Genomic DNA, 16,654 nt, shown 5'->3' with positions numbered 1-16,654 from the left:
ACACAATGAATAATAATCCCATGTTCACAGAACACTATTTTGAATCATAATCTGTGCCTGCTTTCAAGTCACATCTCAGACTGCAGCAGCCATTATGTTTCGGACTCAGTCTTCAGCAAAAATCATTTGCACTGCATAAGGGTGTGAAACATTAAAATGGAATATTGGCTTGCAGTTCAATTACTGTCCAATCACTACAATTATTCCTTGGCAAGTCTGATTTGCATAAACACCATAGTCTTACTCCACACTACTAAGAAGAAGCATCAATTCTTCTACTCTCTAGCCAACTGGTAACCAGCAGTGTTAGATTTACTTGTATAGTAGGACAGATCTTTAAAGTATGTACAGCAAACTCCTTTACATTAAAGAGTATTTTCTTAGCCCAACCACACTTGTGATTTAGGATTTAAAAAAAAAAAAAAAAAAAGACAAACAAAAAAACCCACCGCAAACCAAAACAAACTCAAATCCCAATACAAAATAAACACTACCTCATCAGCAGCCCAAGCAAAGCCATACCTGTTCTTTCTGCTGGTTAGCAATCATGCAGCACAGAGTGGCAACAAAGTTTGGGAAGGGCAGGGAGGCAGCTTCTCATATGTACCTGCATGGCAAACAGGAAAATCTAGTGATTTCAAGAATCATATGATGAAACTCTTAAACTTCTTAACATACCTACAGACTCCTTTTGCTTTCTCATGACTATATTGTCCAGTAACTAAGGCCACTGAAAGTAGCTTTTTTTCCCTTTTCTTCTTCAAAGGATTATTTGTCAATAAATCAGTTTACTGCACTGGAACAGAAACGTGAGTGCTAAGACAAGGGAAGCAGCAGGCACTTGTGGCAAGGAGCACAGGGGAGGGAAGGAGATAGCTGCCTTTTTCTTGGAGACTACACGTTTGCACTGTCTCCTGAGATATAGCAACCAGGGATAAAAACACAAAGGACCCACACTACAAAAGACATAACAGGAACAGCCAGATTTATTTCCACATCTTCTTAATCCACCTTGCTCTTCAGATGATCCAAATTCTCCAAGACTACACCATTATGTTTTTGTAGTTTATTATTTTGCAACCTGCTACAGTCTAGCTCCATAGACTAGGCAGCGCGAGGACTTCGAGCACAGCCACAGAAGAGGCAGGGGAATGTTACAGTGGGAAGGGAAAAAAAGAGTGGTGAGGAGGAAAGCCAACCCCAAACCTTAAATTTTTGATTCTCTTTCAAATCAGGCAGGCACACCTACCAGCATCCTAAAAGATACCACTCTCTGTAGAGACAAAGAACTAGAGAAGCTGGCAGGGAGGACAATACACATTAAAAGATCAACGGTGTCACTCTAGCAAAGAGAAAGAGGGCCACGATGCCTTAGATAAAATACTACTAACTCTAGCCTGTAGCTAGTAAGGTAATGAAAAAATCCTGATATGCCCTTAACTCCTATTTTACAGTAGGCAATACAAGCAGAGAGTCAGATCAAAAGACAGCATTGTACAAAAAAAAATATACAGACAATGTAAACTGGTAATAAAACTGAAATATTCAGGCAATGTCAGTCTGTCAAAGCATCTATTTGGTCTAGTAGCTAAAACACTAGCAAGAAAAAACCCACAGCATTGCAGTACTCTCATTTATGACAGAAAAATATACATCTATTTTCCTCTTACTGAAATCCCGTATTTCCTTGAAATTACAGATTATTATACTTTTCATTAAATACAATGTGGGGAGTATTTGAATTTAGGTATGATTATAATTACAAATAATTATAATTATAAATCTGTACTTGGAATTAAATCTACCCACCAATAGAGGTAAAACGTCACATCTACTGAACTAGATGAAGAGTAATTTGTCTGATGTAACAGTAACTGGATAAGTATCAAGATAAAAATTTCAAAAGTTTTAATGTATGTATACATGCAAGTATGTTTGATTATTTAAAATGTAGCTACATTTATAATTTTGAATTAATGGTAAGAATTTTTTTTTTAATCCAACACAAATTGTTACTGAGAACTGGGAACACATGGAGCTTTGTTTTCTTGGCTTGTGTGCTGGTTTTTGGTTTTTTTTAAAGTTAAAAAAACAACAAAAACAACCCCACCAACAAACCATAGCCCTCCTTGCAAGCATCCCTTGACTGACTTCTCAAAGTGAGGAGCCTCTGCTCCCATTCCACATTTAGGGCTGAACCACTCTAAAAAGAGCAGTGGCTCATTAGGAGAGTAGCAGAAGTACGTGCTACCAGCATCTGAGTCGCTCTTCTGCTTCCCAGGCTGGCAGCCTGCTCTCTCTCACATTAACATTTACACTTTGTGACATTTACACATTCTTTTGTGAACAACCAAACCCCACAAACACACCTCCCAACCAAAGACCAAACTGAAGGCACCATCCCATAGCTAGAACAAACAACTCTTGGAACTGTAAAGGTAACAAAGCTCTTAAAAAATGCATAGTCATAAGCTTTTATCACAGGTCTCATATGTCTCCTGTTCAATGAAATACCCATAGAGTGGTAGATAATCATGAAAGGCAACCTAGAGGGCACGAGAGCAGGAACCAGTTGTACTGTTCCCAAAGCCAGCTCAGACATTTAACAGAAAGATAGATAAATCAGACAGAGTGAGCATTGTAGTATTAATTATTAATGTATTTTAATCAATGTTTTCTAGATTGTTCTGGGAAACGTAATTTAGCAAAGGAAAGTAACAATACGCTCACGTACCCACTCAGCTCTCAACTTTACTTTTTGTACGATATTCCTAAATATTTCCCTACAAACAGTAGTTTTTACAAACACGAAAGTGAAAGCTTCTCATCTAGCAGCCACAGTATCCATAGGATACCTCTGCTTCCTCTTGAGCTCATTCCTGATTTGCAAGGTAAGAACCTCTTCATTCCTCAGCTACGTGCCATTTTTCCTTTACTCGTCTTGAGATTTTTCAAACCCTTAAGCTGCTCACAAACAAACATACCCAGTGGAATGCACGATGATCCACAAGTTTTTAAATAATTCATCTCTCTGACAATCCCGTTTTCAATCAAACACTTTTGGTTTGTAACCAAGCAGTTTCTTTTTCTGCCAAGTGAAATTTTGGCTAAGTTTTCTGTTGGAAAGCTTGACGCAGAAGAGACACGTGAATTGCCTGGACTTCCTAAAGACAGCAGAAATACTACTTCATGACATATATACCGAGATGATAAGAGGGTGAGTTAAATGCTGTAGAGATTCCAAATATTTCCTGGATATGAAGAACTAAGTAACCACATTAAGGGAGACTGTCTACCAGATAGAAGGAACATGGCTATTCCACTCAGAATCCGTGTTACAGGGAAACAGCCAAAGCAATTGCCCATGTTGGAATGGCCCCCTATATCAGGTCAGGGAAAACCACAACTCATCCACTGTGAAAATGAAAAATAGGAGGTAGTTGTATCTTAGGGTCTTACCCATCATAGCACATGTGAAATTCCAGTTCTCATTCTATGATTTCCCTTAAGAAAAAAAAATCCTCTAATTTTCACTTACTACTACTGAATTACATGTGCACGTTGTTTTTTGACAGAAGCTTCCTCTTGGAAGCAATCTCTGCATTTCCAGCTGGTTTTGTCTTCTCTACTGGGCAGATATTAATCAGATTGAGAATTTGCATAGTTCTGTTCATCCAAGCCAGAGCTGTTCCAGCTTGCACAGGCACCTCCCCATGCAAGTTGAACAGGCAGAAGGGAGTATATCCCCATTTAAGTTTAAGGAGCAATTTTTGATTGTTGTACACACCATAGAGAAATAGTAGACAAAAAGCAGCTGCAGGAGACATGTATCCATCTGAACACAGGTTCCCCAGTGCAGACCCAGGGGCCCAGTAGGGCAAAGCAAAGAACAGGCTTCTCTCTCTGAGAGGTGGCACGATCCCACAGGACAGCCAACACAAGGTCTGGCGAGGGCCAGCACACCCTCACATTGTGCCATGCAGCACTCCCCCTTAGAAAATCCAAAACAAAAAGTTTCCCATATTTGCTCAAGGTGCTCAGTGCAATGCAAAGATACTAGCTTGGCTTTTTGCTTTCATCTCCCTGCTCAGAGCTCCATGTAATCCCTCAGAGTTATTTTCTCTGTTTCTACCCTCCATAATGAGCCTTCCCATATCTGAGTTTTCCCTTTACTACTTACAGACTGATATTGTTTCAAGTCAGTGAAAGAGAGAATGTAAAATACTGAAATAAGTATAGATAGAGCAAATGAGTGCTAGACTGCCTTATTTAGCTTTAGAAAGGGCAGTAGAGAGACAAAAGAAGCTGTGAAAGTTATACATAAACCCTGAAATATTCTAGTGAGATTGAAGAAAAAAAAGTTTCCTATAAACTGCAGCTCATACCAACTTCAGAGCAATCTGCAGCTTCCAAGAAAATCCAACAGCTTCTCAGGTACCCAAGTATAGATTTTTTGAGCCAAGGTTTAGTTGCCCAATTTGAAAATTTTTTATCCTGAAAGGGATTCTAGAGGAGGCTTCTCAATTGTAAATGCAGGGTCCAGACTGAAACAAAGGACACAATTCAGGAGCAGAGCTCATTTACTTAAAAATGTCTCTCACATCAGACCTATGCTGTCAGTCACACATTCTCAAATATTTAAAAAGAGATTTAATATTCAGGGCTGATTGGGTAGGAAATGCAGAATTACACTGAGCCTGTCAAACACCACATTTTAGAGAACTTTTCCCACACAAGAATAAAAATGTTGTACTGTTCGGTTTTGAAATACTAGTAAGAAGGTACATCAAATCCCATAGACAGAAGTTATTCTTAATTAAGCAGTACAAAACCATCTGCGATGACCTGGTTAATAAATCACAGCAGAGTGAGGGACTACAACTACATCATTAGAAAAAAAAAAAAAAAAGTCTTAAATTGTTGGATGCGATCAGCATTCCATGATAGAAAAAAGCATCTCTCACATGGAAAGTAAAAGAGAGAATGTCTCTGCTTTGCTGCTCTTTAGGAACAGTGGCTCCACATAGCTGACAGCTGATCAGAAAGCCGCAACTGTGCTATAAGTAAACGTTAAAAAACAGTACATACAATATATGGGTTGCATATTAATGGCTGCTAAAAGCTGACATTGTAACACATAACTATCCTGGAGACAATCATGAGAAATTATGCATGGACAGAGGCCAGAAAAGATTGGATTGCAAAGGAAGTCCTCTCTGTCAATGAAACTGTAAATGGATCATACTAAAAAGAATTCTGATTGCTGAAACACATTTATTTCCACTGAGAAAACAAACCACCACCATTAAAGTTATATTCTCCTTTTTCTTGAGTTTCATAAGATGCTTCATTTTTGGCAGTACACCTTTTGCTAATACAGCTTTGCTAGCCTAACTGCTGATTTCCTGAAGAGTTCTAAAAGCGAGCAGAATACAAGATGAAACCTCGGAGGAAGAGCCTAGAGCTGGCTGGTGAGCCAGCTTCTGTCTTTAGACACCTGAATTCCAGTTCTCGCTCCCATTCACCCACTTTGCCACTTAACATAAACTATGCTGAATGTTTGCACAGCAGATGACACCATCTAAAACTTATTTATAAAACATACCATATTTACAAACTTTCATTAGACTCAGGATGAGTCAGTTTATGTGGCTTCAGTAAACAACATTACATTTTTAAACTGTTATTATTTTAAAAATAATAAAAGTTTAGGACATTTTAAAACTTGAAAGATGCGTAGGAGTTTCAAACTGAACATCAGGCATTTCAAACATTTTTCTTATTTTCAAAGGGAACAACTAGGCACCTACAGAACAGTTTTGTTTAAGACACTGCTTAAGTTATAGTCCTATTTCATACATAGCAAAACGCTGTCAGTTCCTGACCTCACAGATCAGACGGCCGGACATCTAAGGCTTTTGCCTATAATGAATTGCAGGAGATGGATTTAAAAAACAAAATCTTTTTGGCCTGGCTTTAAAGTAAACTGAACTATGGTTTTTTAACTTGTGCTATAAAATGTGAATCAAATTATTTTGTAGGGTTCACAGTTTGTTTCAATACTCTTTAATCACAGCACGTTCAGACTGTTTTAATCAACATCTTTATGAAAGCCAGACAATGTTCCTTCTTGCTGCCACACATCACCATTAATGGCTCTGCAATGGGGAATACAGCCAAAGTAGAATTTAGGACTGTTATGGTGGAGAACAGCAAAACCTAGCTTCTGTTTCAAAGTCATATTGCCCATGAAGCACTGACAGATTAAAAAAAAAATCAAACCCAAATGAACCAGCTTTTAGGGCCTGGGCCCTCAATCTTATCCACACAAGTAGAGTCTTTGGTGCACAAGGGATCTTGTTCAACTCTAAGGCACTACCGTTGTATAGTGCTTTGTGCCAACCAGGGCTAGAGCTTTGGTCAAAGTCCACATTTGTAAGTTGGGTTGAGAAAGGCATCGTTTTTACAGCCGTTTGTTTGGATGAAGATAACAGAATCAGTTTTAAGAGTCTGAGGGAATAGCAAGGGATTGCTACAGCGAAAAGAGCACCCAGCTGAAAAAACAACAACAACAAAAAAAAATCTCCTAGAAATGCAAAGAGCAGACTTAGCTTTGTAGTGGAGTTAAGGCCTCTTCTTCCCATCCCAATCACATCGCTATGAATAATAAATGTGAGCACAGACTGGGGCAGAGGAGAAGCTACAGCCAGTGCCTGCATTGTACCATGCAGCGGCACAACACTCTCCCACACTCGTCCTCCGCCAGAAGACAGAGGATATGTGGTGGAAATGTACGTGCAGGGAATATTAAGAGACTGCAGTTATCCCTTCCTCTTCTGAAGAAAGAGGATAAGGAGTTCACACTGGTCTTAATGTAGACCAGGACCTAAATGTTAACACAGGCCTAGGATCGGTCCTGTTCCTAACAGTTACCTATTTGTTTAAATCAGTAGAAAGATGTTGATTTAGAGGAGCCGATGACCTGTTGTTGACCTTGTAACAGAAAACCACAAACAAGACAGGAACCATCATGATCCCCATGTCAGGTTTATAATTACTCAATTTCAGTAAGATACTCACATGAATATACAGACAGTATATTCAAGCCAATATTAGAATAAGAACACCACACTCACTTGATGCTTTTTACTTTGCAGGAAGTTAAATATATCTTTGTGATTGCAGACATAAGCACACTTGCTCCAGACCTTCAACTGGCCTGATAAATGGTATGGTGGTTTTCCAAATCAACTGGGACAAGTCAGGTGACAAATGATTTCCATTAGCTTCAGCAGAATGGAAACAAAACAGATCAATACAAATGATTTGCAGCAAGTTCAGATCATAAATTTCCTTTTGCCCAGTTCCATCATTTTAAAATAGAAGCATTCTCCCCACACAATATGAAAAAAGGCAGTAGTGATCCAGAGATTTGATCATTCCAGTTACAACAAACTGCTCATGATTTCAGCTTGGAGTGCTTTTTAATCAAGCATTAATTTTACTCAGCGATACATAACAATATTATTTTAAAAGATGGCAAACAATAAAAATGTTAATGACCATGTTTTTAGAAAATGAATTTGATCCTGCTGTTATGTAAAAGCCATAACAGTCCTAGATTCTACTTTTACTGTAGTAAAATTACCTGTTGTTTTGCTTTTGCCTTTCCTCAATTGTCTATGGCTGGTTCTAGACCCTGTTTGTGACAAATATTTTGGGGTCATTAATTCTTCTGTCTTTGAGATCAAACAACAGATTTTGAGCATGCACTGCAAGGAACAGCTTGCACATAGTTCCTTGTTCTTTGTAGCAGGCTAAATTAACTCCTATTTAACTAACTCAAGTCCCAAAATATAGTCATCTATTGTATGATGGGAGGAGATACACAGTGGTAAGTCATCTATACTAAAGAAAAAGACATTCATAAACAAAAAAAGGTTTTGGTAAAGCAGGAAAAGCATTAATTCCCTCAGACCAGGCTCAGTACACCCCAGTTTCAGAGGTACATAATACATCTCCACAGGAACATGTTTTGGGGAAAATCCCTTTGTAAATTAGGTAACAAAGACACGGAGATGTTTGTCATTTGCAGTTCCATTCCCTCAATATATCTATATAGTTATCAACATTAGCAGTGTCTCTAACTGGCTCTGATTCCGCAGTCATTTTCATGCAATAGCTAGTTCCACAAGTTAATTCTTTAATATTAAAGGAAGAAGGAAGATAAACTTCCCATAAAATTAAGCACTCTCCCTTTAGGTTTCAGTGTATTGTCTTTAGCTCTTTTATTCAAAAAAAAAAAAAAAAAAAAAAAAGACAGTAAAACAGAAGGAAAAAGTTGTCTCTTTTCCATATCAATAAGTTAATAATACCTTTTCAAAACATTTCTCTCCTCCGACATATGGAAAGGTGGAGGCTGCAATTTCCTCCTCAGGACTGCTACACGATGCCCTGCATGAGGGCATACCACCGCCAGCCTTGTCACACCTCTCTTACCTGTCTCTTACCTGTCTTTATTCAGAAGTCATACAAACAGGCCATTGGTAGAAAAAAAAAAAAAGACCTTTCTCTGATATAAAGCAATCCTACCTTTTCATCTTTGTACTTGACATTGTAAATTAAACAATTGTTACATATCACAAGTGGATTCAGTTATGAGTTGGGATCCTAGTTCTAGAAACAAAGCTTAAGAAAAACAGTGAATTGAATCAAAACAGCATCATGGATTAGAAGATGCAGCAAGTACTGTAGCCTCTTTGTACATACTAAATATTTCTCTGGAAGGGGAAAAAAAGAAATCACCAAAATGTGATATTTTGAGTTTATTTTAATAAACTAGAGCTGTCTGGAAGCTCATTAGAATGAAACATCCTCTCTTTGAAAGGCAGAATTAAAAAAAACCTAAGAAAATACATGTTTTACTTCACTCAGGACAGAATTTCACCAACATTCCAGGATGCTCTGTGCTGAAAATTACTTCAAATACAGAACACCATTTCTCCATAAACACTAAAAAAAACCCCCCAAGTTCACAGATACGGCACCTGATCCATATAAAGCAGCTGTTGCTCTTTAAAAACAGGATATGAAATGCATTAGCACAATTTTATTTAATTTGAAGAAAGTAGAATGAGAATGGATTTTAAACACAAATTTCTGGTGTAATTATGAGATTTACTGCTGCACTTGAATTTTCCCTCCCTCTCTCTCCCCCTCCTCCCTTAGCTGCCCCCCTCAGGGTTTCTTAACAAAGGGTGCTTTTTTGCATGTACAGCTTTTCTAACATCGTGACTGAAGACAGAAGTGCATGTTCTGTAACCTATGTTTCAGAATGGGTTATGCACACACCTGTGCCACAGCCTGTCAAATATTCACAGTCACGTCACTGACTTTCTGTGACTTACTATTGCACTGATAAATCCTGTAGCAGCTTTGGCCTGCTCTGCAGGACACTTTAAGGTCATTTGCTGAGAAGTTCCACATCAGAGGCAGCTTGTGGGCACCACCCCATCCAATACTTGCTGAAGGGATCAAGGAACACAATGCAGATTGAAAAGCTGAAATTAAATCCATCCATCTGTCAGGAAGTACGAACTACACTGGAGGGTGGAAAGCAATTATCTGCTGTCCACCAGTATTATTTTGGATCTTCCCTTCCCACCCGCATTCACTCCCAGTCCACTTCTTCGTTCAATCCAATTCAAGTCATTCAGTACTACTTTAAGTCAAAAGCTCATTTTTTTTTTGTCCTAAATAGATCTAGGTCACAGAAATTACCTTTTTTCCCCTCAGCAGATACATACTGAAAAAACAAGTTAAGGTAGTTCATGGTATATTTCATCAGTTGGTTTAACATCTCAGAAGAAGGATTTTTACATCAGTTTTGCAAAAGTCAGCTCACTGTAACACACTACATCAGGAAGACTGAATAAAATCCAGCCATATGAGAGCGTTTGAGAGGTAGCGACTGCATTTACTCAATACTTTTAACTCTTTTTAATAGATAAGGACTAGAATGAATTATGTTGTGTATTCTTATGCCTACATGGAAATAAATGCAGTATCTATACACAATTGAGCTGCGGGGGGGGGGGGGGGGGGGGGGGGGGGAGAAAAAAGACAAACTGACAAAACCATCATAGGAAAGACTGCAAAAGAGGCTGTCTGTCAGCTTTTCTAAAAGCCTCCATTAGGCTTCCAACTTCTCAGAAGGAATTTAAGAGAAAAATAGACACAAAGAAGAGATGCAGCCTCTAAAATGGTGAGCAAATGGTCACGTTAGGACTGCAGCTGCTTCTCTCTGCAGGAGGCACAGCCAAGATACCAGAAGAATATTTGGCAAAGATGTTCAATATGGGGAAAAAGACATAATGTGTGATCTATGGTGCTATGCTTTCCCCTTGCACAAATCCCATTCCCAGATGGCCTGTAAGATATTAAACTATTGCTTATGTTTGCAGTTCCAGCTGGAGACTGTATATAAACAAAACCACTTCTGCAAGCCTCTTTATTCTTACTTTTAAATAAATCCCTTTAACAATATTAGATATAGATAAATACAAAATACATTCAATTTCAACATTAACTTATCTCTACATAGCAGGATTATTAAAAAAAATTAAGCAAGAACTTCTTTTGGTCCAGCCTACTAAAAAAATTAAAAAATCAGGTATTTTAATGGGTACTAACCACCCTCTCTGCTTAGAAGCCTCTTCTAAACACCTATGCAAGAATGAAAGCAGGAACGAAGATCCTGTGAACACAGGAGATGTCTCAATTTGAAGTAATTTATTAAATAATTGCTTTAATTTTGTGAAATATACTATGGAAACCTCATTCCTCTAATTGGTTTCTGTTGCTTATTGTTTAATCAAACGGTTGCACCTAAAATAGCGTGGGAAAAACATGTCCCATAAGAGGAACTCCCTAGGTACAACATATATTTGTAATTGTTGGGCTCCACATTAAGTTTCCATGCCCGTACACAAGGAATAAAAGCGATGTTGGAAGACAATATTGAAAGCATAGAATAGATCTAGAGATAGCCAAGTATTTTAAACGAATTAAAAGAAGAATGCTAAAAATATACTTGGGATATCAAAACCTAAGTGAATAAGAAAAGTAATTAGCTCACCTTGCTGACATTGCTTTCCTGTCAGTAGCATAAGAGCAGCTAGTGACACAGGCAGCCAGCCATGCATTTGATGACTGCCCACGTTGTAGGGAGCGTAGGAGAGCAAAAAAACCCAAAACGCTTAGACCATGGAACTAAAGAGCTTTGAAAAAGTTATGAATGTTCTACACATTACTTCATGAATGAGCTGATGTACAAGTTTAATTTTAGAGTTGAGCTGGTTTACTTAAAAATAAGCCCAAGCCAACATGTAACAATTATTACTCATATTAGAGTTCACAGAATCAAGCAAAATTTTAATTGTGATGTTCACCCACAGGCTTCAATTGGAAGTTTATATGCTGACAAGCCATTTTGTTAAATGATAACAAGAACGTCTATACTTTGAAAAGTATTTTTTAATTTTTTGCCCAAGGTTTTACGAACTCCACCCCCTTGTCCTCCAAGTAGCAGTGTCCCTGATCAGCAAGTACACCTGTAATGCTAAGTCTACACTAAAGTCAGAGGTCAACAGAAATCATTCCCAATGGCTTTGTTTAGGGTTGAGATCTGATTAAAAAAGGGAAGATCCTTCCTCCCAACTGGAATGAAAAGTCAGTCCTATTAAGCAGAGCCCTGCTTCATAATGCCTGCCATTACAGATGGCATTATGAAACTCTCAGCTGCGTCCCCTAGGCCTTCCAGAGAGCATAATTAACATTTCTGCATTCCTATCTTTCAAGTTCTTTTCCTTCCAGTAAACCTCTGATCCTGCTTTTACTTTCTGCTTTTCTGAATTCTGGTCTGTTCTCTGCTGCTTTCCTTCATCTCTCCTCAGAGCTCTCCAACTAGAAGACTAATTCAGGGCATGGAATTTCAAACAGTACTTCTATGCACACTTATTTGCTGACAGAAGTTCAAAGACTATTCCAGAATTTATTTGTCCCCTTTAATAATACATACATGTGCAAATGAGAGGATGCACAGGGAAAGCTGTACAGTTGTTATGCTAGCTATGAGATACAACCTACTCTATCAACCTGGCATTAGGGGAACACACAAGGTGATTCCCTGACAAGGGAAGAAATTCAGTGCTGTACTAAATTGTTCCTCTATTTCGTCCCATCCCCTTCTGTTACTTCCTCATCCCCCCTTTTTTTTGTTTCTGAATGTTAGAGTGTAACAGTCATTCCTACAGCTCTACAGCTGATGCAGCCTTGAGAGCTAGTTTTACAGCTGGGCACTTTTTTAATTTTTTTTTTCCTGATGGTAGCCTCTCTTGCTCATTTTATTTATGCTGCTGTAAGCTTGGAACAACAGCTGCTGAACACATTAGTATAACAAATAACTATAGCCAGGGTAAATGGATAATAAAGCTTAAAAGAATATAGGGATTATTCTACAGGTGTTTTTTCTTAAAGCAGTAAGTCAAATGAAGGCCCTCATCAACAGAAAAATCTGAACACTATGAACTGCACTTAGCAGTACAGATACTGTCCATCCACTTTCTTGAGGGTTTTTTTTTTTAAAGACAGAAGAGTTCGACTTTTAATTTACATGTATAAAAAGCATTAACATAGTGATACAATCCATGCTTCCAATTGTCTAAATCCAATTCTACAATATATTTACAATATATTTATATTATATACCACTCCAGGCCACTGACTGTCTCCATTTTACTTATACCTATATGAAACTCTTTTAGCATTTGCTGTACTGCTAAGATAATTGAGATCAAATACTCTAAAAGCTGTGACTGCTTTTGCAAGAGCACATTTACTCGCTATTTAAAATGTTCTCACAACTTTATTGCACTCAACAATACATTCCAAGTTCACTTTTTTTATCCAGACTTCAGCATTTGTGGTTCTTTGTCTGAATCTGTATACCTCTCCGGTCAGACAGGATTTGAGCTGCATACAGCCTAAGAACATTCAAGAATCTGAGAATAATGTGGAGCTTTGTGCCCAGGCCTTTCTTGTAGCTCTAGTGCAAGACATGCAATTTCGAATGAATACTTTGCCCAAAAAAACCCCAACCAACCAACAACAAAACCCCAAACCACACTCCAAAAAACCCCAAACCCCTCAAAGCCACCAAACCCCACAACAAGCCACCTTTCTGAAACATCAAGGCCTTTCAAATTCTTGTTCAGTAATTTCTGTCAACTATTAAACTGCAGTTTCTCCATTTCAAGTTTCATTCACAGATAGAGCAAGTTTCAGTGGATGTTTGCTACATATTTCACTACTGCAGCTTTATAAATATCCCCAGGAAGCAGTGCAGGAGTTACGGACAATGCCTGGATCCCTTGGTTATCATTTCCTCCAGGTTAGTGGCAGTCACTGCTACTGCAGTCACCCACCTCCTGGGACTCCAGCGTCTGCCAGTCCCATCTGCACCACACGGTCTCTTGGCTGGATCAGAGAGCAGAAACCCTGACACTATTCTTAGCTTCTTTAGGTAAAGCCATTGCAGGAGACCAAGTTTAACAGACCTTTGGGCCTCCCTCTGGAGACACGAGGCACTTGCCAGTAGCTGGAAGGAAACACATCCCCTGCCCATCCCGGCAGACCCCGAAGTAACAGGGAACAGAAAAAACCCAGACTAAAACAACACACAGAAAACCACCAGAATGATAAAAAACCCACCTCAAAGCATAAAATCCCATAAAATTAATGTCAAGCCCCAAGACAGTAACATTCTCAGCAGAGCAGGCAACCCTCTCTTTAATGACCCCCAGAGATGAATCTTCCACTTGCAGAGATGGAGGTCAGCACCCCGCCCAAACCCCACAACCTTCCCCACCAGCTTTGCCTGCAAACACACAGGTCCCTCTCTGCCCCCAGCAGCCAAATTTCAGACGTGCCATTCAAAACCCAGCCTGCTGGCCTTGACTTGTTTAGCCCTCAGTGACCCAAGCATTTCGCAGCTGCTGTGGTCCTGTGGTCTCCCCTTGTGCTGGTTTGGGCTGGGATAGCGTTCATTTTCTTCACAGCAGCTAGTACGGGGCTATGCAGTGTTGGTAGTATAGAGACATTTTTGTTATTGCTGAGCAGCACTTAGACAGTCAAGGCCTTTTCTGCTTCTCACACCACCCCACCAGCAAGTAGACTGGGGGTGCACAAAAAGTGGGGAGGGGACACAGCTGGGATGGCCCAACCCAAAGGGATATCCCATACCATATGACAACATGCTTAACATATAAAGCTGGGAGAAGAAGGAAGGAAGGGGGCAACGTTTGGAGTTATGGTGTTTGTCTTCCTGCATAACAGTTACGTGTGATGGAGCCCTGCTTTCCTGGAGATGGCCTGCCTGCCGATGGGAAGTGGGGAATGAATTCCTTGTTTTGCTCTGCTTGCACACACAGCTTTTGCTTTACCTATTAAACTATCTTTATCTTAACCCAAGAGTTTTCTCACTTTCATTCTTCCCATTCTCTCCCCCATCACACAGGGGCAGAGTGAGCAAGAGGCTGCGTGGTGCTTAGTTGCCGGGTGGAGTTACACCACCACAGCTCTCTAGCTTTGCCGAATAAATACTTTTGGATTCAGTTCCTTTAGCTGTATTGCTGCCTTCTATTTCCTGGAAAGCCACTACCTTTTTTCATCATATGTCTTAAAACAAAACCCCAAACCAACCCTCCCTCAAAAATACCGTACCAATCTTCTTCTCTAAATCAGGGATGTGCAACACCTGGATGAAACAAAAGCATTTAGTTTTATTAAATATATAAACATTTCAGTTTAAGCCATCTCAGGCTTCTGGAAGGAACCCATATTAGTATAATTATGCTACAAATCACTCTTGTTTGATTAACACAACAACTGATTTTAAAGGGCAGTTCTATTTTGAGGCTGAAAGTAGCAGAATTAGTGGCTGATAATTTACCAATGTCGAAATATCACAAGTAACATCCTACTGATCACAGAGATAGAAAAGTCAAGTAGCTCTATTGATCCATGCGAGATCTCACTGCCAGGAGAGTACCACAGTCACCCCACACTCAATTCTTAAATACATTGCATAGGTACTGCTTCAGTTGGTCTCAGCTGTTTCACCTACACAGGCCAAAGTTAGCCCCCACAACACATACTAATATCCAGAAGTAACAACAGTTGTCAAGCTCTGCTTTAATACGTCCATGAATTTGGGGGGTTTTGCTAACAGTACTTGTAATTAGGATTAAGTACAAAGTCTGCTTTGATAGCTATATCTAATTATATATATCTAATTATAACCAGCATAAAGCACTTCAATAAAGGAGAGTCGGTCAAACTGCTTGTGGTTTAGCATTAAATTGTTGGAATTGCCAAGCTGCTTACTCCCAGCACTTGCCATAACCTCTAAAGCCAGAGCCATCAGTATTATTCCTAGAATAAAAAGAAGTCAGTTTGATCACTGATCACATATTGGTCATTGCAAAAACATTAAGTAGCAAAGTTGGGTACTGAAGAATTCTTATCTGCCGAGCAGTATTAACTGAGCGTAAATCTGCAATAAAACCTTTGGCTGCAGATATGGGCTACTGGGAAACACAGCCAGCCCAAGAGCACCAAAGGCGGTCTGCAGCATGCTCCCCCTGCAGAGAATACAAAGACCGTTTCCTCAGCAGATACCTGCAGCTCTGCTTTCCTTGGCTCGCGCTGTCCCAGCAGATCATACAGCTACCCAGAGGCAGAGACCTTGTGTTTGTGATTGCTGCTCTGTGCATAAGGAGGAGCCATGGCTGCGCGTTTATACCATGCACAACTAAGGTGCTTTTGCTGTGTATGTCACACTGCTGTTTGTGATGCACAAGACGTAGGTGCTGGTTTTCCCCTCTCTCCACTCATATACCAGTGGCTGGAAAGGTCAAGAGAGCCCATCTCATCCTGTGTTGTTCATATTTGCTGGTAATAAAGCTGCATTACTTTTTGGCTGCTTAAATTCTACACACTTGGTTCCATAAACACAGCACCACTCATCAGTCAGCTTTCACATTAGTAAGTCCAGCTGTGGAAGTGACACCGGAGATAGTATCATGCATTATGAAAAGCTGTAACATCATCTGACTAATACTCTAGGACTTAATTCTCCTCTCACTGGCATCATGAATGAGTAAATTGGCATATACCAGAGGATTTATATTAAATAAATAAAAAAAAAACACCACAAAAAAACCCCCACCACAAACCTAAATGTCAGTTACAAATAAGTCAGCAAGAATGAAAGCAGACAATGGAGATATGGAACCACAAGAACTTATTTGAGGTTCAAAGCAAAAAAAGTACCAATTTAAGTCACTCCAAAAAGTCTCCATCTTGCCACAAATAAATATTTTAAATAGAAATGGTTGTGGAAGATTCCCAAAATTTAGCCCATATTAATATGCCTTTTGTTTCATGTTTACCCTGTTCAGACACTAAAGCCTTTTTAAAATGATGACAGTGATGTTTTCTTTAATGCCTATTGAGAGTAGAGCAGCTAATATATGTAAACAAAACTAAATATATACTCATCCTTCTTATAAATGGATTTGGAGTTTAAGTGCAA

The sequence above is a fragment of the Grus americana genome, chromosome 7 (genome assembly GCF_028858705.1).
Source record: "Grus americana isolate bGruAme1 chromosome 7, bGruAme1.mat, whole genome shotgun sequence".
Taxonomy (NCBI): domain Eukaryota; kingdom Metazoa; phylum Chordata; class Aves; order Gruiformes; family Gruidae; genus Grus; species Grus americana.
Note: the sequence above shows the minus strand (reverse complement) of the source record.